Here is a 27,657-nt window from a genome sequence, read left to right as displayed (position 1 = left end):
GACTAACGTGATCAAGATGTCTGATTACCCAATACAATGGCACAAAGGACATATCATCAATACAATACACTCAAGGAATTATTCAACCACCACAGACAATAGAACTGGAATAGGGTCATTCAAATCCTCATTAACTTTGGAGCCAGGTGCTGTTACTGTGCTGTTACTGCGCCACCTCGAACAGCAGGAGAATTGCTTATACAATGAGAACTGATAATATTCGCCTGGATACATTTTCCATGGAAAACCCTGTATTGTTTCAACCAGCAGGAGCTGATGACATTTGTCTGGACCTTGTGTGGAATCAACTAAATACAGTGTCACATGAGCTGGGACATGTCAATGAATTTTATTATAAATTTTTACTAAACTTTAAAAAACCTCCATGAAACCTCATCCCGCCCGTGGATGAGGTTTCATGATAAATGCGAAGGCCGCCTGGGCCCTTCGTCTGCCCAACAACGTTAAGGTTGGATGGGCAGCTCAGTTAATTAGTTTAATTACTATTTAATAGGCCTTAATAGGCCTTTGACAGTTCAGAGGGCGCGCAGCCGACTCTGGCATGCGCCCACCAAACTCGAGATCTGAATGGTGCACGGTGACGTTGGGACGCACACCCCATGTCATCACTCGTCATTTTACGTTTCGGCGAGCGGACCCCGCCCCCGCTTGCTGACCCAAAGATTCTGCCCTTGGTATTTTTGCCGGTACCTTGTAGCTTGTTTTAGCCATATCTTGGTGATAGTGGTCTGAGAGTTTTTTTTCTTAAGGTTTCAGGGGCAGGGTGTGGTATTTTGCCTATGCTTTTGTAACTTTTAACCGAGTCTTGGTGACTTTGTGTCGGTTACTGGGAATAGGTTGTTTTAAACTTTGGCTTTTGTACTGTGGGGTTGTGGGTGATTCAATAAAGTAACTGTGAATTATCTGAAGAAACTTGTCTCGCTGGTCATTCTGTTCAAGCCATACACTTGTGAATCTGGTGTCATGAACTTGAGTGTGGGGAGGGTCTCCGAGGGAAAAGGAGAATCCCAACAAGTTTGCAATTGTCTGCTCCACCCGTCAATGACGGGCTGCGTTTCCCGTCACTGCACATCGGGAACGTCAGTTTAAAACATTTGCATATAATTAGAATCCCCGCCCACCGGAATCATCCCCCCATGCTGGATTACCTGGGCACATTGGCGTGATTGCCTGCTGATGTGTTTCACAGCTGTACATAAGCAACGTGCAACCTAGCAGGCTGCATTTCGCTCGGGACTTCGAGGTTTGTTTGCTTATCTTGCTTTGGACAGCACTCGACAGTCATCAGCGCCAGGCTTCGCAGGCAGCACTACATCAATTTTAAGGGGGGTGCTCACAGGCAGGTCTCTACCTACCAGACCCGCCGTAAGGCTGGGGTGACTTTTCAATGGCTGCAGGGCTCAGGCTTGCTTGGGGAAGTGGGAGAGTGGCCTCACGCAAGGGAAGAGGCTGCAGGGTGAGGGCTGTGCTGCAGAAGGGGGGTGTCCCAGGGTGTGTGTGGGGGCACATGTTGATCGGTGCAAGTGGCCTCAAGATGGTGCAGGCTGAGGAGGCAGTCTCCAAGGAGATGAGGCCAGATGGAAATGTGAGGGTGTGAGTAAGAAAGTGAGTGGTGATGTCCCTTGAGCTGGCAGTGAGTGAGATGCCAGTGAATGTGTGATGGCCTTGTGAGTGTGTGAGTGTAGAGTGATCAGATGGTCACCTTACCCTGGCAGCATGGATGAGATTGTTCATCCTCTTTCTGCACTGGATGGCCAACCTCTTCAGTGTAGCATTGGCACTGACCACCTTTGCCACCTTCTCCCAAGCTGGATTGGTGAGATTGCTGGACCTCCTGCAGCCAAAGCAGGGCTGAAGGACATCACGGCGGGCCTCCAAAAGGCATTCCAGTGACAGGTCACTGAACTCTTCCTGGCTTTCAGAGCCATGTCTTCACTGGAGTGGTCCTGGGCTGCAAGGATTGAGAACTGTGCACGGCTACAGTTTAGATATGGCACCCAGAGTGAGGAAACTGTGTGGTACCGGCATGGTGGGAAGTTCAGAAGCTGCCTGCCAGCAAGTGTTTCCTGTCATTGTATAATTAATGAGGCGGGAAGGGGATGATACGGTGTGAAAGGGCGCCATTGCGGCCAGTGGGTAAAATGTCAATTTTTCCGCCCACTACCGCACTTGGTGCAATTCTGGGACATTTCCACTCTTTTGCATGGAAATTCTTTTGGAGGCAAAATTCGATGACCCCTGAAAACAGGCACAGGATTAAGGTGTGCGATTAACACTGGACGAAAAGATATGATGCAATAGTGGATTGTAACCTGGGAGATGTTAAAAAAATCTCCTGCTCCAGGATGGATGGAACGCAACACATAACTAAGGGGCTATCCTGACCTACACAGCCACTGGTGATGCCGTCTCTGCCCTGCTTTGAAGTCACAGTTGTGGCTGCACAAGTGGCAGATTTGCGTGAGGACATCCTTACTGGAAAGCGGACATCTTCTGCATGTTCATTGCTGAGGTTCAAGGAGGAAAATTGCTCCCTAAACAAGCTGTGCGGCCTTCTGCTGAGAACTTTTCCACACTCTAACCACGACTCCTCTCCACTCTCAGCAGCTTGTCCAGCCCTGTGTCACCTCTGCTTATTCCTCCTGTCATGCTGTAGTCCAAGGGGAATGCATTATTTTGCACATGGGAGCAAGTTGCTTGTGTGGAAACTTTGAAATCAGATTAAAGCCTTACACCACATACCAAACCATTCTCTGTAGACTTGCACAACTTGAAAAAAAATTATAGAAACCACCAAATACTTCCACAATTGCAGCAACAGCCAGTCAAGTCGTTGATGATCGCTTTAAATAACTCTGCTGGGTTCCTTCCTACTGCAGAGGAAGTATACAAGCTCCACGTGTTTAAGGGGCAGTTTTAGCTCGAGGATTGAGTTCCAAAATGGCACCACTGGCATCAAATCAGCTTTATGCATTGATTGTCACAATCTTCATAGTTCTAGCGGGTGCTCCCTGCATGTGTGCTGACTTCCTCACCAAAATGGCATCTGGTGAGAGTCATGCCAGATGTGTACACACAAACCATGGATGCCATTTTGGAACAAAAACCATGTTTGTAGCTTTAAAAAGCAGAATGCCAAGAAACCAAATTTTGCAGCCATTGTCTTTAGCTTCAATGAAAATGATTCGAAAATGGAGCCTATTATAAAAAGGACAGTTTAGGAGACCCTCCTGCAGATACAGGCAAGAAAATGGGTCTCTAGCTTTATCCAAGCTAGAATCTGACTAACAAATTTATGATGTTAAGATTCCCATGGGGAAACTGTAAAGCAAAATAACCAAATTTACTAAATGATCCCTAAATGAACAAATTATCAACAAGACTCCACTTTCTGTAGCTTTTACTTTAACACGAATTAAATTAAACATGGATTAACAGACAATTTACGATCAGTAAGAACTAGAAATCACACTTGGAATAGCAGATACGACAATGACTTCCAACTCAGCCTCCAGAATGTAGGATCTCTCTCTTTTCTCACTCAAGGGATTTGGTCCTCAAGTCACCTGCACCAGTAGCACCACGCTATCCGAGACAGACAGTCCCTCAGAGATAGTCACAGAAACAGCATACTCCTGCAGAACCTCCTTAGTTAGGTTCATGGTAGTTGGAATTATTTGGTTTATTTACACTATTTACAGCAGGTACATAGTGAGTTATCAGGGAGGCACATCTCCCCTCAGGGCTGCCAGTCTGCTCCCTACTGTACCTCGCACACGACTGCCTGATATCAGTACCACCATCATTATGCACCACGTAGATTAGCATATCCATTCTGTTAACCCTTTACACTACACCTCCCCCCAAGTACACTATTATTTTTAACAATAATATGAAAAGTTCTCTTTTTAACTATTTAATGACTTCTCAGAATTACAGAATCACACAGTTCAGAAGAGGCCCTTCGGCCCATCGAGTCTGCGCGGACACGTGAGAAACACCTGACCTACCTACCTAATCCCAGTTACCAGCACTTCACACACAGCCTTGAATGTTATGACATGCCAAGTGCTCATCCAGGTACTTATTAAAGGATGTGAGGCAACCCGCCTTCACCACCCTCCCAGGCAGCGCATTCCAGACCGTCACCACCCTCTGGGTAAAAAAGTTTTTCCTCACGTTCCCCCCTAAACTTCCTGCCCCTCACCTTGAACTTATGCCCCCTTGTGACTGACCCGTCGACTGAGGGGAATAGCTGCTCCCTATCCACCCTGTCCATGCCCCTCATAATCTTGTACACCTCAATCAGGTCGCCCCTCAGTTTTCTCTGCTCCACCGAAAACAGCCCAAGTCTATCCAACTTCTCTTCATAACTTAAATGTTTCATCCCAGGCAACATCCTGGTGAATCTCCTCTGCACCCCCTCCAGTGCAATCACATCCTTCCTATAATGTGGCGACCAGAACTGCAGACAGTACTCCAGCTGTGGCCTCTCCAAGGTTCTATACAACTCCAACATGGCCTCCCTACTTTTGTAATCTATGCCTCGATTGATAAAGGCAAGTGTCCCGTATGTCTTTTTCACCACCCCACTAACATGCCCCTCTGCCTTCAGAGATCTATGGACAGACACGCCAAGGTCCCTTTGTTCCTCAGAACTTCCTAGTGCCATGCCGTTCATTGAATACTTCCTTGTCAAATTACTCCTACCAAAATGTATCACCCCACACTTTTCAAGGTTAAATTCCATTTGCCCCTTATCTGCCCATTTGACCATCCTGTCTATATCTTCCTGTAGCCCAAGACACTCAACCTAACTGTTAACCACCCTGCCAATCTTTGTGTCGTCTGCAAATTTACTAATCCTACCGCCCACATAGTCATCTATGTCGTTTATATAAATGACGAATAATAAGGGACCCAGCACAGATCCCTGTGGTACGCCACTGGACACTGGCTTCCAGTCACTAAAGCATCCTTCTGTTGTCACCCTCAGTCTACCAACAACTAAGCCAATTTTGAATCCACCTTATCAAATTACCATGTATCCCATGTGCATTTGCCTTCTTTATAAGTCTCCCATGTGGGATCTTGTCAAAGGTTTGCTGAAATCCAAATAAACGACATCAACTGCACTCCCCCTGCCGAATTAGTTTAAACTCCTCCCAACAGCACTAGCAAACACGCCTGCTAGGATGTTAGTCCTGCCCTGGTTCAGATGTAGACCGTCCCGTTTGTACAGGTCCCACCTTCCCCAGAAACGGTCCCAGTGATCCAGGAATCTAAAATCCACCCTCCTGCAGCAACTCTTAAACCACGTATTCATCTGCGCTATTCTCCTATTTCTGAGCTCGCTAGCACGTGGCTCTGGGAGTAATCCAGAGGTTACAACCCGAGAGGTCTTGCTTTTTAGTCTACTGCCTAACTCCCTGTATTCTTGATTTAAGACCTCATCCCTCTTTCTACCTATGTCATTGGTACCAACATGTACCATAACCTCTGCCTTATCACCCTCCCCCTTCAGGATGCCCTGCAGCCGTTCAGTGACATCCCGGACCCTGGGACCAGGCAGGCAACGCACCATCCTGGAGTCACGTTGACGGCCACAGTAGCGCCTATCTGTTCCCCTGACTATAGAATCCCCTATTACTATTGCTCTTCCTCCTCTCCTGTACAGACAGGCTGCTTATGGTGCCAGAAGTTTGGCTCTGTCTGCACTCCCTGGAGGAACCAGCCTCTAAAATTTGAGAGCCGGGCCCCAGGGACTCCTGAACTACCTGCCTGTTTCTCTTGGACTGCCTGGTGGTCACCCATTCCCTTCCTTCCTCAAGTCCCTTCATCTGCGGTGTGACTATCTCTCTAAACGTGCTATCCATGATGCTCTCAGACTCACGGATGCTCCACAGTGTCCCCAGCTGCCATTCCAGCTCTGAAACCCAAGCTTCCAGGAGCTGCAGCTGGGCACACTTCCTGCACACATGCTGGTCCCAGGCACTGGAAATGTCCCCGGCTTCCCACATGGAGCACAAGGAGCAGACCACGGCTTTGAGTGCTCCTGCCATGACTTATCCCTTTAAATTAAACCTTTTAAATCAATTACTCTAGGGCCCTTCTTTCCTGATCCTCATTACTACAGAATATACAAACTATAAAACACAAAAAGACCTTAAACTATAAGTGATAAAAGTAGTAAATACTTACCCGACCTTACCCACTACTTACCAGTCATTTCTCTCCCTTGTAGCCTCTACTGCTGCAGCAGGGCAAGACCACTCGCTGTAGATTTAAGAAGTTGGATCACAAAGAAAAAATGCAAAGAGCATCTCTTCCCTTCTGCACAGAATTCCCACTGTGCACCAAATTGCCAATACCCACACTCACTCTGGCTGTGTCCCACTCACAATGAGGTCTCGCCCCTGCTCATGTGCAAGCACACTTTTTTTTAAAAATGTTTACATTGCTGCCTCCTTCTCCCCCCAAACCCCCACTCCTTCTGCCCCAAGTCTCCCAGCTACAAACTGAGTCTCTGGGGAGCATTCTCCACTCTGTCCGAGCATTTCCTAGTGACTGCTCCAGTGAGTCCGAGGAGTAGGAATGGGTCCCGGGGAGAGTCAACACCCCTCAGAGTGTCTGGAGTGTTTCAGGGCACTTCCAGCCACATATCGTGGTAGTCAAAACCCTGTGGTCTAATGGGAGTGAATATGATGAGGACTCCTCTGTTTCTTCAGGTAGTGCCAGACGGCATCTGGACCAGATATGAGTGCGGGTGTTCCATGCTAGTGAGAATGAAAACTTCAGCTTTTCAGTCCCAGATCCAGAATCGCTGGTTCGGCATCAAAGACAACAAAGCCTTCGCTCCCTGTCTGGTATTGTACCATTGTCGCTGTTTTTCCCGGACATTCAACTCCTTCACCCTCACTGCGTTATGGCCAGCAGAGGTGATAAGTGGCTGAAGGCTTGCAGGCAACAGGTGAACCTGCCTTTTTAAATGACAGCCCATAAGGCGTTTGGTCAGAGAGAATCCATTGGCAAAGAGAGTAACCCGATACTGCATGAGAGCCGCATGCCAATCGGAATTCTTGGAAATCAGATCGTTCCTCATGCAGACTGCTCACTCACTTTCCCATGCTTTGCGGGTGAAGAGGGGAGCTGGCAAAATGGGAGGTCCCATTATCAACAGTGAACTGCCGAAAATGGTTGTTAGTGAATTGGGGTCCCTTATCTGAAATAATTTCAACCAGAAGCCCATGGGTATAAAAGATGGTTTGTAGTGCTCTGATGAAAAGCGCCACTGGGGTTGTCTAAAGCCTGATTATCTCTAACCATCAAGAATAATAATTAATAACCATGAGGTGTGTCTTGCCGTGGAAGACAAAGAGGTCGAGCCCAAACTTCTGCCATGGTCGGTGACAAAAGACAGATGGTACCAAGGGTTCCGTTGGTGCCAGAGAGTGAATGCGGCAGGTCGGACAGGATAGGAGAAAATCCTGGACCACTTGTGTGACACCAGGCCACCATATTGTTGTAGTTCTCTCGCTCTACAATAAGTGATACCGAGGTGACCTCCATGAAGGCTGTGAAGAACATCTTGACGCATAGCGCGTGGAATGACCAAATGATGGTCATAAACCAGAAGGTCACACACAACAGTCAAATGGACTTGTTGGTATTTGCAGATAAGACGATTGGTAGGATTATATTTGGACCACCCTTGGAGACAGAACTCCCGAACTTGAATGCGTTCGACATCCTCTTTTTGGGTGTGTTGACCAGCCTGCATGGCAAATATGGGCAGTCAGTTCATGATGGTGGAGGAAAATGCTTCTACTTCTGACACTAATGTAGAATTAAGGGTGATAGCGTGGTTAACCTGGGCTCTGGAGAAAGCATCAGCCATGGTTTGTGTCTTGGCTGGGACAGAGACGGCTATATATTGGCCAACTGTTGAATATAGAGTGTTATGAGGGGTTTGTGATCTGTTTTCACCTGGAAGGGCAGCCCCATCAGGTAATCAGAAAATCATTCAACAGTCCTTGTAACCGGCAGTGCCTCTTTCTCAATAGTGGCATACCTTCGTTCAGTTTCTGTGAGAGCTCTCAAAGCAAAATAGGCAGGTTTTCTGTTTCCACTCTTTTGCAGCTGCTTGAGAACATCGCCAAGGCCCATAGAGGAAGTGTTTGTAGTGATGACCATAGGCAACGTGCGATCATAGTATGGCAGGACATCCAAGGAGACTAGGCAAGATTTAATGGATTGAAGGGCCTTGATTTGTTCTGCGCCCCAGAACCATTGTAGGCCCTTCCTCAGGAGATCTCTCAAGGGTTCTGTGAGTGTGGCCAAGTTAGGGATAAACTTTCTCATCTGGTTTACCATCCCCAGGAAACTTTGAATATCAGTGATGCATGTTGGTTGGGGAAACTCAGTAATGGCCATTGTTTCTGAGGATCAACTGTAATACCATGCCATTGGATGATGTGTTGATGTTGGCCCTGGCGCACTCACTTGTTGTTCAGCATAAGATCTGTTTTCTGAGGCACCTTGAAGACCTCTCCTACCCTATGGTCATGTTCACTCTTGTATGTATGTATGAGGATGTCTTCCATATGGCAGGTAACACCTTGTTTACCCTTGAGGATTGTTGACATAGTACGTTGGAATATCTCAGGGACAGACAAAATGCCGAAAGGGAGGCAGTAAAAGAAAAATCAACCAAAGGGCGTGATTAAGGTCAACAGGCACCCAGATTCCTTGCTCAGGGGTATTTCCCAAAACCTGCTTGTTACATTACATAAAAAGGATCCTACTGGCGAGCTTGGCCAAACTGTCATCTACTGACTTTATCAGGTGGATTTCCCTCTGTGTAAGGCTTTATTAAGCTGTGCATAATCGACACAAAGCCGGAGATGGTTATTAAGCTTGAGGACGGTGATCATGCCAAAACATCAGCAGGTTGGTTGCGTGTCCAGGCAAATAATGCCCCTGTGTAACATGCAACTAAGCTCCTCCTTAACCTTCGGCAATAGGGGGCGTGTTACCCTCCTCGGGGTGAACAGTCACACTGGTATGGCATTTGGGGGCAGAGGAATATTATATTCTGCCTTCAGCTTCCAAAGCCTTGAAAACGTTGTGGAAATTCCTGGCAGACCCTAGTGTCGGATGGAAGAATCTCATTGACTTTTTGTATGACGCCTAACTGTACGCATGCGTTCCTGCTTATAGAGAAATGGTTCGGTTGCAGATGACATCAAGAGTTTCTGAGATCTGTCAGCCCTTATTGAACATGTGGTGGTAATCTGGCCCTTAACATGTAGGTTCATTCAACCTGGCTCCTGGAGTTTCATGGTGGAAGGCCAAAGAGCAATTGTGTGCAGCCATGCGAGATGATCAGCCAGTACAGATACTCCTGCGCCTGTGTCCAGTTTGAAGCATGTTGGGAACCCTCTGACCTCTAAGTTGATGGACCAGAAGTCCTGGGGATGGTGGCGAACTTCACTGAGGAAGTATGAGAGGCACTAATTTCTGCTGGTGTAGTCATTTGTCCCGTTTGATAGAGACTCTAATGGAGCAGAAATACTGGATTTTTTTTTTTACTCATTCATGGTATGAGGGCTTCACTCGCTAGGCCTGTATTTATAGCCATCACTAACTGCCCTTGAGAGGGTGGTGGTGAGCTGCCTTCTTGAAACGCTGCAGTTCAGGTCCCGTCCTGACACATCTGAAACACTCAGCATCCCCCACTGGGCAATCCTGCTGTTTGTGCTGTCATCTCGCACCACAGCACAGACATTTCAACACGGCGACAAAGCAGTTTCCTGCCTTCTGTACCATTCTGGCAGGCTTCGACTTGGGCAGAATTACCAAGTGTGGCCCTGCGAAAGGAAAGAAGGAACCGATCTGGGTTGTGGATATTTCTTTTCCAGTAGCAATCTCCGTGTCAGTCTTTGAGGCTTGAAAACAAGCGGGGTAGGGCAGTAACTGTTCCTACAGCGTCACCATCACTTCCTGTCTACAGCATATGTGTCCCTGGATGCTTGATGAGGCATCTTGCTGAAGTGGGACCGTAGACATCTTGGACCATGGGTGTTCATCCTGTGGCACCAACAATAGACTAAATTGGTGCAGCCACCACTGCTACCATCTTGTAGAAGCTGCTAGGAGCAGAGAGGAACCTCAGGCATGTCAGGGCGTCTACTTAAAAACTAACTTATTTACACTATTTACAGTATGTACACGGTGAGTTATCGGGGAGGCACATCCCTCCTCAGGGCTGCTTGTCTGCTCCCTGCAGTCCCTCTCACACGACTGCCTGACATCAGTGCCACATCATCATGTGCCCCATAGATCAGCATATCCACCCTGTTAAACCTATATGCTACAGGGAGCAATCACGCAACCAAAGATGCTTTTGTCTCTGATCCCTAGTCTTAGGCAGGGCACAGGGTTTCTCCCCTTGCCCTCATTATTCCTGGGCTAGGGGTGAGAAATATTACCACTTTCAACACCATCCAAGCGCCTTCGTTGGAATTTGCTTTGTGCACATTGGATGAGGACCAAATATTTCTTAATTGTGATGCTGTGCCAACATTCAATGACTTCCTACACAGAGAATGGCAACATTGGCAAAGTAATTAGAGCCTGACTTTGGAACACTACATAAATCAGCTAGCCGTGAGAGCTCTGTAAATTTCCCAACATGGTCTTCTCCATCTCATCCTTGATTAATAGGCTGCTCCAGGCTGTTGAGTTTAGTCATGTGGCTCAATTTCCACTTGAAGAGAGTTTCCCTGAACATCTAATGTGTTCACTGGCAAAAGGAAAGTGCAATCAATTTTTTAATTCAATGACTTGCAATTATGCTGCAATCTCACAAAAGGTTTTTATACAGGGTGATGTGGCCAGATTATGGAAGGGATTATTGGTACAATATAAGGACATAAATGAATGTAAACAAAAAGCAAAAGCCAACCAAAGTTCATTCCACTAATACCCTATCTCTCCCAATATAATTCAACTGCATTTAGATTATCCCTGGTGTTTTAACCTAGATCTGTGAAACCACGCAAATATAGTGGGAGAGGACTTCAATCCATCATGATGATGCAACTATGGCCTCAGCCAATATTCCTGCATCTAACATTTTCAGGATGCAAACAATGGAAATTATGCTGCATGATGTACTCCCATTGCCTGTAAAGCATTTTAATTCACCAGCCCATTTATGGCCAGATGTATTTTGCATCTCCCCCCCTAATAAATGACTAGCACAGAACAATTGCAGGAACCACTGGAGCGGTTTCACTATATAGTGCTTTTGTAACACCGTTTCCCAGGCATAATTTCAGAGGAAAATCTAAGCTTTTGGGCAGAATCGTCCCAGATTTGCACTAAGTGCGGTAGTGGGAGAGAAAAAGAATATTTTACCCGCCAGCCGCAATGGTGGCTTCTCACATCGTATCATCCCAATCCCCCTTCATTAATCATGCATTCCCAGGAAACACACCATTTCTATGGCAGGCAGGCTCTAATTCACCTACCACCCTGTCACCTCGCTGCTTCATCACACCGGGCGCCACATTTAAAATGCAGCCACGTGCACCTCTCAGTGCTTCCAGCCCGGGACAGCTGCAGAGAAGACATGACCCCGAAAGGCAGGAAGACTTTAGCCCCAGGTTTAGTGACAAGTCCCTCGAGCGCCTTTTGGACGCTGTGGATGCCCGCCGTGATGTCCTCTACTCCCACTCTGGCCGCAGCAGGGGCAGCAACATAACCACTCCGGCTTGGTAGGCAATGGCAGTGGTGATCAGTGCCAATTCTGCTCAGAAGAGGTTGGCCCTCCAATGCAGAAAAAGGATGAATGATCTCATCTGTGCTGCCAGGGCAAGGTAAACATCTCATCACTCTAAACTCACACACTCAAGCCCATCACACATTCACTGGCATCTCACTCACTGCCAGCTCAAGGGACATCACCACCCGTTCTCTCACACATACCCTCACATGTCTACCTGGCCTCATCCCCTCTGGAGACTGCCCCCTCAGGCACCACCATCTTGAGGCCACTTGCACAGATCAACTTGTGCCCCCACACACACCCTGAGATACCCTCCTTCCTCAGTACAGCGTTCACCCTGCAGTCCCTTCCCTTGTCTGAGGCCACTTCTCCCCCCTCCTCAAGCAAACCCTGCAGCCATTGAAAAGCCACCCATGCCTTATGGCTGGTCTGGTAGAGACCTGCCTGTGAGTCCCCCTAAAAGTGATGTGGTGCTGCCTGGGAAGCCTGGCTCTGATGACTGTGAGTGCTGCCTCAAGCAAGGTAGGCAAACAAACCTCGAAGCCCCAAGCGAAGTGCAGCTCTCAAGGTGCACACTGCTTACATATAGTTGTGAAACACATCAGCGTGCTCAGATGGTCCAGCGTGGGGTGGGTGATTCCGGTGAGCTGGGCTTATAATGATATGCAGATGTATTACAATGAAGTTCCGGGCGTCCCACTGCGCTAATGTGGCCCACCATTAATGTGCAGAGCGGACAATCGCAAACTGGTTTCACAACGTTGTGAAACTGAATTTTGGCTTTCTCACCATATTGTCCACTCATGCCGCCAAACACACCGGCACCAACAGGCAGGGAAAATTCCACCCTTGGTCTCTGCTATGCTATCAAGCTTATCATTCCAAACACTCACCACTCTACAAACAAAGATACTCTTCCGATATCGGAAATAACTAGGAGGAATCTCTCCGCCAAATAGTAATAAACTTCCACGTAGATATAGCAAAAAGAGTTACCATGAGTGATATGAGGCTTAGCAAAGAGTGAGAGATAGATTCTGGAACTTGTCTTCTTCCTCCCACATCTAACATTTGCTTAAAACTCAGAAACTATAAATGTTCAACAGCTGATTCAGTTGGGGAAATTGCAAATCATTAATCCAGTGAACAGGAAAGCACAAGGAGACTGCACTCTTGGTATTTGCTGGCCTCTTGTGAAATACATTACTTAAATATTTTAGTCATTCATAAATTCAGGAGCAGCTTCATCCATAGCATTAGTGTCTCTGCCAGCGCTAGGTAGGCCGAACAACTAATAACTGCTTTAAACATCTCCACTGCTTAGTTGTTCAGACGGAGTTTCAGATTTTATTTTCCATGGGAGCACTCTGCAACATCTGCTGATGGACCAAACCACTGTCTTGTTTCTTTTTTTAATGATGCAAACAGGCCGTCGATATTGTAGCTGAGCTAACTTTATTGATAACACATTTTCCCAACTAGAACACATATCTGCAGTATTTGTACTCTAACAAGGCAGACTCTAGAATGTGCTTTATGGCCTTCAATCCCCAGGTCATGTGATCCCGTATATAGTACAGAGTACTGTATAGTATCTAATACTGGAGTCCACACCCACAATCAGTTATTATCATGACATTTCCCCTTTTTAAAAAAAATTTTATACAACTCAAGTACACAATGTCTCATATATTCTTTCTCACTGTTTTGATCAGTCTGTTTTGTCTTTTACTCATCTCTGTATCGCTGTGGTTTTTTTTTCACAATTCTTCCACTGGATGTTCTGTATGGTGACAGAGGTGGTTTTGAAGGACAAGGGGCCTTTTCCAACTCTGCGTCACTATCACTGCTTGGTGTTTTCAGGACTCTCAGGCTTTGTCTGGTTATCTGTTGCTTCACTGGTGCATTCTGGTTTTTGATCTTCAGCGACACTTTCTGGCTCAGAGCAGGGTTGCATTCCATTTGTTTTCCGTAAGAATTTCCGGTTTCTTCTGTACAGTTGTCCATTTGGAGTCTGCACTATGTAAGACTTTGGTTCCCCTGTGATTCCTATGACAACAGCTGGATTCCAGATCCCTTCATGCCAAATCCTCACTGTCTCTCCCATGTTCAGGTCAGGCAGAGGTCAGGGGCCTCGTTCAAAGTGCTGTTTCTGCTTCAGTTTGAGCAGGTCCTGCATGCTGCAGCTCACTGGCTGTGGAAGTAACAGTTGGGGTGCAGTTGGAAGCTTAGTTCTTAGACTTCTCCCCATCAGGAGGAGATGATCCAACGCCGTCTAATGGAGTGTTCCTGAAACCCGGCAGAGCCAGCTAGGGGTCTCATCCGTCCGCCTTTGCCTTCTTCAACAGGTGTTTTAAGGTCTGCACGGTACGTTCCACCATTCCACTGGATTGTGGACATTTGTGACTTGCCCTAATGTGGCAAAACTCCCAGTCCTGTGCAAATTTACAAAATCCAGTGCCTGAGAATTGTGGACTGTTAGCAAAAAATGGATTTTAAATGATTTATTACAGCAATGCTCTTACTATCATTTCTCAGCAGCACAGACTCAAAAAACTTTGTGTAATAATCTGCCACTAGTAGGCGCTCACTGTTGTCAAATGTGAACAAGTCTGCTCCAATTTTCTGCCAGGGCCTCTCTGGAACACTGAGCACAAAAGTGTACTTTTGGCACTCTGCACACGCATTCACCATTTCCCAAATTTGTGCTCCCATTCCAGGCCAACATATTACATCTTGAGCTCTTCTCCTGCATGTTTCTATGCTGAGGTGACTTTCATGTATGCGCTGCAGCATTTCTTTCCTCAGTGTTGCAGGAATTGTCATCTTTTCTCCCCTGAAAAGTATTCCTTCTGCTACATGAAGTTCCTCACAAAAGTTCCAGTGCTCTTGTACAGCAGAAGGGGCTCTGCTCCGATGTGTGGGCCAGCCAGTTTGCACAATCTGCTGCAGTTTTCTCAGGGTGGTGTCGTTCTTGGTTGCTTCCTTGATCTCATCCAGTTTGGTTACAGCCACAGGTAAGTTCTTTGTCAGCATGTGAACCTGGTCTTCCGTTTTTTTATCCTCTTCCTCCGTGATGGGTAGGTATGCACGTGACAGAGTGTCTGTGATGTACATTTCCTTGCCCAGTTTGTATGGTACTTCTGCAGGCGCATTAATAATCTTTGGATTCTTGATGGTGCACAGTTCAGGGGCTTTTTAAGTATAGCTTCCAAAGGCTTATGATCAGACTCTACCTCCACGTCCTTGCCATAGACAAACTGATGGAAGCATTCTAGGCCAAACACAATTGCTAGCATTTCTTTCTCTATTTGGGCATACCGCTGATGTGTTTCAGTCATTGCCTTTGAAGCGTATGTCACTGGTGCCTCATTTTGCAAGAGGACAGCTCCCAGGCCAGTCTTTGAAACGTCCACTGAGATCTTGACCAACTGACTGACATCGTAATACTTTAACACTGGCGCCTGGGTCAGTGTTCTCTTCAGACTCGTCAAAGCTTCCTGGTGACTTTGTTCCCAGTGCCATTCCACATCATTTTGTAGAAGTTCTCTGAGAGGTGCTGTCAGGTCTGACATATTTGGAATGAATTTCCCTAGATAGGTCACCATTCCCAAAAACGACACCAAGTCCTACATTCTGTGGGTGGCATATTCACGAATGCTTCAATTTTACCCGGATCCAGCTTCAGTCCCTCACTTGTTAGCACATGTCCTAAGTACTTGATTTCATGACGACCTATTTTGCACTTTTCCTTCTTCAACTTGAGGTTCCTTTCTCTGCCTCTGGCCAGCACCTGCCTCAGTCTGTGGTCATGTTCTTCTCGTGAGGCTCCCCAGACCAGCACATCATCTGATGTAGGTTTCCATGCCCTCTAATCCTTCAAACAGCTGCTTCACTGTTCTGCCGAACACCTCTGGAGCTGAATTAATAGTAAAAAGTAAGTGTAAGAACCTGTATTGCCTGTATGGTGTGTGGAGGGTACAGAGATAGGAGCTGCATTCATCCAGCTTGACCTGCCAGAAGCCTGAACTCACGTCCAAGGCTGAATATTATTTAGCATCAGCTAGCTTACACATGATCTCTTCTACTGTGGGCAGCCAGCAATGCTCTCTTTGTACTTCCTGGTTTAGGTTTCCCAATAGTTTTCCACAATTACAATCGGATTAACCCACTTTGTCAGTTCTTCAATTTTCTTGATGATGTGAAGTTTCTCTGTTCTGCCCAACTCTGCTTTCAGTCGGTCCCTCAGCATTACTGGTATTTTCCTGGGCGGGTGTATTTTGGGTGTCACAGTTTTGTCAATCTTGATGGTGTGTTCTCCTTTTAGGCAGTCAATCCCTGGATTATACTCGCTCAGGATGTCATCTGTGGTGACAGTCCTTATTCTCTTGATTAGCTTCAGAGTTTCACAAACATTGATTCCAAGAATGGGTTTTGCATTAGTTTTCACCACCATGGATGGAGGTGCTTGAGACTGTTTTTTGTAGTTCACTTTAAGTGTTTACTTGCCTTCTACTGCAATTTTTTCACCTGCATAAGTAGACAGCGTCATTTTTGTTTTAGTTAGCTGTTTTTCTTTGCTTATCTTATGATACAGGCTTATCAGAATGACATTTGTTTGCGTACCTGTGTCAAGCCTGAAATTCATCATCATGTTGGCAATTTTTAAATCAACAGTCCATTCGTCCTCTTTGAAGTTTGTTGTTACTGCACCAATGAAAAGTTCAGTTTCAGTGTCTGTGTCATCATCTGCAGTCGTGTGGGTCTTCTTTGATTTACACATCTTAGCGAAGCGATTTAGTTTATCAGATTGCTTACACTGCTTTCCATAGGCTGGACAATGACATGGTAAATGCTCTGTTCCACATCAGCTGTATTTAAATGTTTAATAGTAGTTTTGTTCTTTTTACCTTCAGGCTGTCTATTTGTTCTTTCCCAGGACTGTTTCTGTTTAACTGCATCTAACTACTTGACCTTGTGTGGCTTATCATCTTCTGTCATCTGTTTGATCTGACATTTTGTTGTCTCTGCCGCTCTGCAGATATTTATTGCTTTGTCCAGCGTGAGGTCAACTTCTCTCAAAAGCTGTTCCACCAGAGAATCATTTGCAATCCCACTAATTATTCTATCTCGGATGAGTGATTCCTCAAGCATGTCAAATTCACATGATTTAGCTCATTTTCTCAGCTCAGTTACGTACATGTGTAAAATCAGTGTCTTTCATACGTGATGTTCTTCTTAGGGCTGCTGTAGGCTTCAAATTTTTCTATTATTTCTTTCAAGTCATTTTGTTTCTTATCACTTTCAAACGTGAATGTGTTATAGATTCCTAGGACTTTTTCCCCTGCTATGTGAAGAAAGATGGAAGACTGTACCTGAGGGTCTTTTTTATCACTGCCCATCACCGTGAGGTACATCTCAAATCGCTGCCAGAACCACCTCCAGTTTTTGTTGAGATTGCCCTCCAAACTGTGCTCTGTCAGTGGTTTCAGAACCTCCATTGTTGCGTTTAGTTTACTTCTGACACCAAGTCTTGTTTCTTGTTTCTTATTTTAATGATGCACACAGACCGTCAATATTGTAGCTGACATAACTTTATTAATAACACATTTTCCTAACATGAACACTTATCTGCAGTATTGATACTCCATCAAGACAGGCTCCAAAATGTGCTATCTGACCTTCAACCCCCAGGTCAGGTGACCCCGTGTATACTGCAGAATACCACATTGTATCTCATACCGGAGTCCACAACCACAATCAGCTATTATCATGACAACCACTCTTGCCTGGGCATATCAAAGAATATGTTGTTTCATTGCCTTTGTCTGCACAAGACAAGCTGCCACAGAATTGTGTTACCTGCAGCACAGTGATGGGTGCCCAGTAACCAGGTCAGGATGGTTCCTCCTGCAGAAGTGGCAGTTTGCACAGGGTGGTACGTTTTGAACATACGAAGAAGGAGCAGGAGTAGGCCATTCAGCCCCTCGAGCCTGCTTCGTCATTTAATAAGATAAGCTATCACCCCCTTGCTTACCAAGAATCTATTTAGCTCTTCCTTAAAAATATTCAAAGACTCTGCTTCCACCACCTTTTCAGGAAGACAGTTCAAAAGACTCGCAACCCTCTGAGTGGAAAAAATTCACCTCGGGCAGAATTTTGCCCTTGGTGGGCAAGCAGGCCCCACCGGCTCGGCGGCGAGCGGACAGCCAACCCCCACCATTTTGAGTGGGCAGGCCAATTAAGGCCCGCCCAGCGGCCTGCCCGACAGGAAGCGCTATGCACTTCCTGTGTGGGGGGGAGAGGGAATCCCCAGTTGTCAAGGTGCGCTCTTTCGCGCATGCGCACGAAAGAGCGCACTGCTCCCTGAGGCAAAGTGCTGTCTCAGGGAGATTACTGACAGTCCAAACAACTTTAAAAATAGAAAAATTAAAAAATTATTAACATGCCCCCCTCATGTGACAATGTCACACGAGATGGGACATGTTAATAAATATCACATAAAATGTATTAAAGTTTTTAAAAATGGACATGAAACCTCATCCTGCCAGTGGATGAGGTTTCATGTATTATCAGAAGCCCGCCGGGGCTCCTGGCCTGCCCGCCAGCTTAAGATTGGACGGGCAGAGTCTTTAATTACTCTGTCAATGGCCTCAATTGGCCATTGACAGTTCAGTGGGCGGACAGCTGATTTCACAGTCCGCCCACCTTCCTAAAAATTTAAAGGGACCGGGATGACGTCAGGGGTTCCTCCCGACGTCATCCCATGTCATTTTCCTGTCAGCAAGCGGGCCCCACCCCCAAATCGCCGACAGGAAAATTCAGGCCCTCATCTCTGTTACAAATGAGCAACCCCTTATTTTTAACCAGTGACCACTAGTTCTAGATTTTCCACAACAGGAAACATCCTTTCCACATTCCCCTGTCAAGGCCCCTCAGGATCTTATATGTTTCAATCAAGTTGCCTCTTACTCTTCTAAACTCCAGTGGATACAAAAACAGAAAATGCTGGAAAAACTTAGCAGGTCTAACAGCATCTGTGGAGAGAAAAACAGTTAACATTTTGAGTCCATTTGACTCTTCTTCAGAAAAAGAGTCATACAGACTCAAAACGTTAACTCTGTTTCAGATTTCCAGCATCCGCAGTATTTTGCTTTTATCCAGTGGATACCAGCCTAGCCTGTCCAACCCTTCCTCATAAGACAACCCGCCCATTCCAGGTATTAGACTGGCAAACCTTCTCTGAACTGCTTCCCATGCATTTACATCCTTCCTTGAATAAGGTGACCAATACTGTACACAATACTCCAAATGTGGTCTCACTAGTGCCCTGTACACCTGAAGCATAACCTCCCTAATTTTGTATTCAATTTCCTTCACAATAAATGATAACATTCTATTAGTTTTCCTAATTACTTGCTGTACTTACATACTAGCCTTTTGTGATTCATGCACTAGGACACCCACATCTCTCTGCACCTCAGAGCTCTGCAATCTCTCACTATTTAGATAATATGCTTCTCTTTTATTCTTCCTGCCAAAACAGACAACTCCACATTTTTCCATATTATATTCCATTTGCCAGATCTTTGTCCACTCACTTAACCTATCTATATCTGTTTGTAGCCTCCTTATGTCTTTTTCACAACTTTCTTTCCTACCTGTCTTTGTGTCATCAGCAAGTTTGGCAACCATCCCTTCAATCCTTCATCCAAGTCATCTATATAAATTGTAAACAGTTGAGGTCCCAGCACTGATCCTGTGGCACACCACTCATTACATCTTGCCAATCTGAAAAGGACCCATTTATGCCTGCACTCAGCTTCCTGTTAGCCAGCCAATCTTCTATCCATGCTAATATATTACCCCCTATAACATGAGCTTTTATTTTCTGCAATAATCTTTGATGTGGCACTTTATCAAATGCCTCTGGAAATCCAAGTACAGTACGTCCACCGGTTCCCCTTTATCTACAGCACATGTTATTTTCTCAAAGTACTCCAATAAGTGGTTAAACATGATTTCCCTTTCACAAAACCATGTTGACTCTGTCTGATGACCTTGAGCTTACCCAAGTGCCTTGCTATAACTTCTTTAATAATATCTTCTAATATTTTCCCTACAGCAGATGTTAAGCTAATTGGCCTATAATTTCCTGCTTTCTGTCTCCCTCCCTTTTTGAATAATAGAGTTACATTTGCTATCTTCCAATCTAATGGGACCTTCCCCAAATCTGGGGAGTTTTGGAAAATTAAAACCGATGCATCAACTATTTCACTAGACACTTCTTTTAAGACCCTAGGGTGAAGTCCATCAGGACCCGGGCTCTTGTCAGCCCGCAGCTCCAACAATTTACTCAGTACCACTTCTCTGGTGACTGTAATTTTCCTGACTTCCTTCCCCACTTCCATTTCCTGGTTTATAGCTGCTTCTGGGATATTACTCTATATCCTCTATAGTGAAAACTGATGCAAAATAGCTGTTCAATTCATCTGCCTTCTCCTTGGGGAGAATTTTCTCCCCGTCAGGGAGGGCTGGGCAGGAGCGGGTGCGGGTGGGCCAGTTAAGGCCTGCCAGTGTGACACGCACCCAGAGACACTTAGAGCTCCCTGTGCAGGTGGGGGGGAAAAGGCTGAGTCAGGGCCTGTGCTCTTTCACGCATGCAGAACTGCCTCAGGGAGATTATTAAAATTTTTAAAAATCAGACTAAAGAAAAAATATTTTTAAGACATGTACCCTCATGTGACAGTGTCACATGAGCTGGGACATGTCAACAAACTTTAATAAAAACTTTCATTCAATTTATAAACACTTCATGAAGCCTCATCCCGCCTCTGGATGAGGTTTCATGATAAATGCGAAGGCCGCCTGGTCTCTTCGCCACGGGCATCTCCGTTAAGTGCTTCAATTGATATTTAAATGGACTTAATAGTCCTTTCAAAATCAGAATGACGCACGGTGATGTCGGGACACCCACCCGACATCACCACGTGTCATTTTACGCACTGGCGAGCGGGGTCCACCCCCGCTCACCAATCCGAAGATTTTGGCCCTTGCTTTCCATTATCAACTCACCAGGCTCACTGTCTATAGGACCAGTGCTCACTTTGTTAATTCTTTTATTTTTAAAATATTTATTAAAAACTCTTACTATCTATTTTTATATTTCTGGCTAGCTTTCTCTCATACCCTAATTTTTCTCTCCTTATTAGTCTTTTAGTCATTATTTGCTGGTCCTTATATTCTGTCCAATCTTCTGACCTGCCATCTGTCTTTGCACAATTATATGCTTTTTCTTTGTTTGATACTATCTTTAACCTTTCTAGTTAACCATGGATGGTGTGTCCGTCCCTCGGACTTTTTCTTACTCGTTGGAATGTATCTACTCTGTGCATTCTGAAATATCTGCTTAAATAATAGCCACTGCATCTCTGTTTACCTATCCCTTAATCTAATTTGCCAATTCACTTTATCCAGCTCAGCTTTCATGCCCTCATAATTGCCCTTATTTACGTTTAAAAACTTAGTCTCAGACCCACTCCTCTCTCCCTCAATCTGAATGCAAAATTCAATCATATTATGATTGCTGCTACCTAGGAGCACATATTCACTATGAGATCATCAAATACTCTCATCTAATTGCACAATACCAGGTCTATTATAGCCTGCTCTCTGGTTGGCTCTAGAACATGCTGTGTTAAGAAACTATCCTGAAAACATTCAATGTACTCCTCATCTAGGCTTTCGTTGCCCATCTGACTTTTCCAGTCTATATGTAAATGAAAATCTCCCATGATTATCACTGTGCCATTCTGACATTCTCCAATTATGTCTTCCTTTATACTCAACACTACCACATGGTTACTGTTTGGGGGACCTGGACACAACTCCCACAAGTGACTTCTTGCCTTTACCATTTCTCATCTCTACCCAAACCATTTCCACATCCTGGCTTCCTGAACTTAAGTCATCCCTCTCTATTGTGCTAATACCATCATTAACTAACAGAGTCACCCCTTCACCATATCCTCGCTTCCTAAATATCCTGTACCCTTCAATATTCAGATCCCAATCCATGTCCTCCTTCAGGCATGTCTCCATCATGGCTGTCAAATTGCAATCATTTATTTCTATGTGCGCTCTCCATTTTGAATACTACGTGCATTCACATACATAACTTGTAGTTTTATCCTTTTATTCTTTTTATAACCTCTAGTTTAATCTGTTGATTTAGTGTTACATTTGTACTGTCTATCCCTTCCTGTCATGATCTGTTTTTAATTTCCTGTAATAATATCTTTTTTTTTTAATCTTGTCTTTGCTCTTTGATTTACCACATCTTCCCATATTTGATCGCTTGCCCACACTATTTAGTTCAAAACCCTCTCTACTTCCCTAGTTAGGTGGCTCACAAGAACACTGGTCCCAGCACAGTTCAGGTGTAGACAGTCCCCACGGTACTGATCCCACTTTCCCCGGTACTAGTGCTAGTGCCCCACGATCCGGAACCCACTTCTCCCGCACCAGTCTTTGAGCCACTCATTCATCTCACTAATCTTATTTTTCCTATGGCAATTTGCACGTGGCTCAGGTAATAATCCAGAGATTATGACCTTTGAGGTCCTGCTTCTGAATTTGGTGCCAAACTCCTTACTATGCAGAACCTCCTTCTTTGTCCTACCTATGTCATTGGTACCTACATGGACCACGATGATTGGGTCCTCCCCCTCCCACAGCAAGTTCCTCTCCAGCCCCAAGCAGATGTCCCACACCCTGGAACCAGGCAGGCAACACAGCTGTCTGGACTCATGCTCTTTGCTGCAGAGAATGGTGTCAATCCATCTGATTATACTATCCCCCACTACCACTACATTCATTTTTGCTCCCCCAACTTGAATGGCTTCTTATACCACAGTGCCATGGCCAGTTAGCTCTTCCACCCTGCGGCCCCCACTCTCATCCAAACAAGCTGAAAAAACCTCAAGTCTATTGGACAATTGTAAAGGCTGAGGCTCCTGCACTCTGAGTCCCCTTTACCTGCCTTACTCGCAAGTCACACTCTCCTGTCCCTGACCACTGACCAAATCAGGAGACCCTGTTCTAAGAAGTGTGACCGCCTCCTGGTACAAAGAATCCAGGTAATCCAGGCTGAAGTCTCCCCTCGCTGATCGTGTGCTGAAAAAATCCATTTCTTTTATAGACCTGTGATGACTCATTCTCTAGCCTGGCTTCCTGCTACAGTTATCAATACCTAATTTAGGCCCTATTCAGGCAAAGGGCTTTTTAACTAAGGTAAAAGCAAAATACTGCGGATGCTGTAAATATGAAATAAAAACAGAAAATGCTGTAAAAATGTAGCAGGTCTGGCACTATCTGTGGAGAGAGAAGCAGAGTTAACGTTTCGAGTCTGCACAACTCTTTTTCAGAGCATTTAACTAGGCTACTTAACTTAAAGGCTGTTAATTCTGGGTTCTTAGTTCTAGGTCAGAATCTGACTCTTACTCCAAATTTGAACTTGACAAAGGCTTACCAGTTGAATTCCCACTTGAACCAAATTCCCAAATATATCCACTCAGTCTCTGTCTCGCTCAGGCCGAAGCCTCCCCTCGCTGATCGTGCGCCATCACGTCTTTCCAAGCCACCCAGAAGATAACTGCCCTACCAGGCAGTCTGGAGTGTACTCATGCCTCAAGCAAGTGGCAATTGCTCGATTTGCAAAGGGAAACACATTCATCATATTTCTTCTGGAGGCATTGACAAGACAAGAGGTGCAACTTTCATCGGCAGCAAGATTGTGGGCATCAGAGCCCTTTATATCAACCCCATAACCTCATGAACATAAAGGGGTTGCATTCAATTACAGGCACAGTGTCCCAAATCCAGCACCCTCAGGACCGAGGCCTTTCGCATTTTCCCAGGTTTTGGACGTGCAACCTGTCCAGTGCCTGAAACTAATAAAGATCCTGAATAAAATGAAAATCATGAAGAAAATACTAAAGAGATCGGAATCCAGGTTAACCCAAAAGTAGATGCTTCCATCCAATGCTCCATCCTGGACCCTACCTCATCAGAAGCGCAAGCTGCAAATGAAGGAGCAGTCCCAAGACCCCAATCACCCCTCCCCAGGCAGTGCCGCAGATGCTGGTAGGGCCCCTGAGGCGGGCAGAGCCACATTGTCTTCTCCAGGAGTCATGCGTTTCTCTCGCCCCATTGCCATCTACTCACCCACATTCGCCTGGTGCCTGGCAGAGAAGAACCAAGACCAAGGAAAGCCCGAGGAAAAGATTCCCCTGGAAGACTAGGAGAATGATTCTGCTCCACAACAGGAACAAAAAGTGGAAGCTCCTGTTTCTGACAGAAACCATCTGGACACAGCAGAAGTAAAAGAAGAAGACTGGGAAATCAAGAACCTAAAGCAGACCCTGGGACTAGACCAGCACGCCATTTCAAAAATGTCCGATTTTTGGACATTGCCGGTTTTCAGATAGCTGGATTTGAGGTGCTGTACCTGTACTGCCCAAATGGTACCTGACTGCAAAAACAAGACTGTTGTCTTCAGTGGCCATTAGACAGGGAGTAGCCAGAATATCTTCATTGCATGGCAGGTGACAATGCCTGCATTATTTGAAGGGGGAAGATCATTAGGTGAATAGGGCTATACTCAGTATCCATGGGTGCCTACTTCTGTGAGAAACGCCCTAAAAGCAGAGCAGTGACTTGAACTGGAGGCTTAAGTATCTGTTTTCTGTTCATTGACTGTCACCTCCAGTTACAAGAAATTTCAATGAAAAGTTATCGAGAGGGATGTTAAACAGACGCAAGTCTGATTCTATTAGTCTTCTTGCCAGGTGGGTTAGACTAAAAATAAGTCTTTACTCAATCTCACAATGTGGGCATCGCTGACAGGGTCAGTATTCATTCCTCATCCCTTGTTGCTCTGAGAAGGTGGTGGTGGGCAAGTTGCTTAGCTGGTAGTTGTACATTACAACTGAATAGCTTACTTGGTCACATTGATGAGGGACTGGAGTCACCAGGTAAGGACAGCATATTTAATTTCCTAAAGGATATTAGTAAACTAGTTGAATGTTCACAACAATCTGACAGCCTCATGGTCACTTTTACCAATACCAGCCTTTCATTTTTTAAACTGAATTCAAATTTGCAAACTGCCACAGTGGGATTTAAACTCAAATCCTTTGGATTATTAATCCAAATCTCTGGATTATTGGTCCAGTGAAATTACCCTCATTCACATAATGGAAACATGATTACAATGGAACAGCAATCACAGGCAGGAGCAATCCTTTTCCCAGTGTTGGGAGTTGAGGCTAATTTGTAGCACCTTGCCATTATCTTGGTTGAGATAAGTTGATCAAACCTGGGTCATTCAGGTCTTTATTGTTTAGTGTCCACCATGCACAGTTTTATCTGCTAAGTGTTTAGGGACATCAGTAGTGCTATTCAAATTTTAACTGGATTGATTCTCCTTGTGTCTTTTTTTGAAGTTGGTAACTTGTACACTGCAACAGTGATTACAATTCAAAAATACTGCAAGGTGCTTTGTGACTCCCTGAGGTCATGAAAGGCACTATATAAATGCAAATGTTTTCTTTCCATATAATAATAACATTTGATTCCTGTAGTCCTTCGCTGCAGTAAAACTTATCAACATTCAAGCCATAGTCAAAAGTCACTGAAGAGTCCTGCACCATTCAAAATCGATCTTATCACTGTCCTTTCAGTTCAATTATTTATTTATTCGTCTATTTTCAGCAGCTCAAAACTAAATGCTTACAACAAATTGGCAGTCATCCTATTAAAGATTTGAACCTTTATTGATAGAAGCTAGATGTTTAAAAGAAAAATAATCTGACTAAAGAAGTCTCTTACTGCTGTTGTATAATATTGTAACTTGTCGTGTGATGAAGTACGACACTTACTGTGATTTCACAAACTCCACGAAAATAAAGAGGCTCATTCAGATCAAAAGGAGTACAATCTCAAACTGTATTGTGACAGGCTGAGTACCATTTCACAGAGGGAGACAGCAACAAAACATATACCAGCAATCAAAACATCTCAGATACAAATCAGGAATAGAAACATTTCTATCCTGTAGACTCTATTTCCTTTGTTTGATTTTAAACAGCAGAAATTTAAAAGAAATCTTCTTCCGTCTTTTAGATTTCTTGGCTTAGAAATGCGTTGGCACTTGAAAAAGGTGCATCTGTTTTCATTGTCCTCAAGAGCACATAATCAATTAAAGGGAAGGTGTACAGTGGCTACAGAAGTAAGAACACTCCTGGGAGAGAATTGGCAGCAGCAAGCAGTAAGAGGACATGAGCATTCTCAAATTTTGCATTAGAGGAGCTGTTGCCAGCAGTGGACAGGAGGAAAATCTTCATTCCCTACCCCCAAGGACACAGAAAACTCTCCAGGAAATAATTGTACTGCTAGTGGAAGAGATGACAGAGTAAGGGATCTTAGCTCTAAAGATATGGCTGCAAAGACAGAAAAAATTCAATGACCTCAGCAGAGTTGTCAAGGTAAGATCACTGCTCTCTTATTCTCTGTTCACATTTCCATGATCTCCAGCCTCAGTGCTCACAAAGCCCCCACTTCCCTTTTCCTACAATCACTGCACCGCACTGCACCATATCTCCTTCTCCTCCTACTCACACACTCATCATTATTGCAACAACAACTGAACCAAAAATCACATATACCGTGTATATGGTTGGGGCATATATACCAGCTATTCTTCAGACTAGGCACATTTCCTTATACGTTACAAGACTGTCATGAACACACTCCATTCCTATTTGCAGGAGAAGGTTGTGCATAACTCCAGACAGGAAGCTGCCACCAGAGGAGAGGAAGCCCATTTGCACCCCATCTCAATGATAATGTGCCAGCCATTACAGACAGAATGTTGGTCATAGCAACACTGGTAAGACTGGAGAAGAGAGCGTGCGGGGTCTTTTCCACATATTTTCCTCTCTTTTGCTTTGTGTTTCTATCTCACCATAGACACTTTGCATGACAAGCTGCTGGTGCTTTCGACAGCAACTTTTCTTTCTGCTCTTCCTTCAAACTAAAAACTAAGTCATATTGTTCTCCTTCATTTCAGGTGCTGAATATGTGAATGCCACTCTTCCAGAGAAGCAAGGAGGGCAGCTTCCTGAAAGTGCAGTGTCACTCTATCTCACCCTTACAAGCACCAGCTCAGATATTGACAAGGACCCAGCCTACCAAAGAAGCTTCAAGGTCGTACACCAGGAAAGGCTAGGCACACTGGGCAGCCTGCCAGTGAGCTTGCACACCATGTAACAGCGCATGGAGGAGTCCAGTTCCAACTTGTGGATTCTAATAGGGCATGGAGTCTACCTTCTTCAACATGGACCAACTAGTCAACTCCATGAATACAACAGTGGTATCCACTATCAGACAACCTTTTTTGATAGCTCATACTACATGAAGGGTCAGGTGGATGCCATCTTGGCTTTAAAGGTCAGTATTGATAGGGGGCCTCCAAAGCGTCAGGTCGGTCCTGCACTCTACTATCCTCTTTCAGGATTATAGTTACTTGCTTCCCTGTCACCCAATCCATCAGTGTCCTTTTAGTACCACACAGCCAGCTGGGCCAGACTGCTCCAGCCAAGCTGAGAAGCGATAGATTGTATTCACAGCTGTGCAAGGCCACCCACCATCTGAAAAGTCCTCAATGGAAGCTCAACAACCATCTCCCAAGCTGTAGTCACTGGGGAAAAAACTTCACAGGAGCACTCAGATAGGGGAATAAGCTTTTAAGACAAACACAAATTGGCTTGCACAAGAATGATTCA

The sequence above is a fragment of the Cetorhinus maximus genome, chromosome 6, assembly GCF_964194155.1.
Source record: "Cetorhinus maximus chromosome 6, sCetMax3.hap1.1, whole genome shotgun sequence".
Lineage (NCBI taxonomy): Eukaryota > Metazoa > Chordata > Chondrichthyes > Lamniformes > Cetorhinidae > Cetorhinus > Cetorhinus maximus.
Note: the sequence above shows the minus strand (reverse complement) of the source record.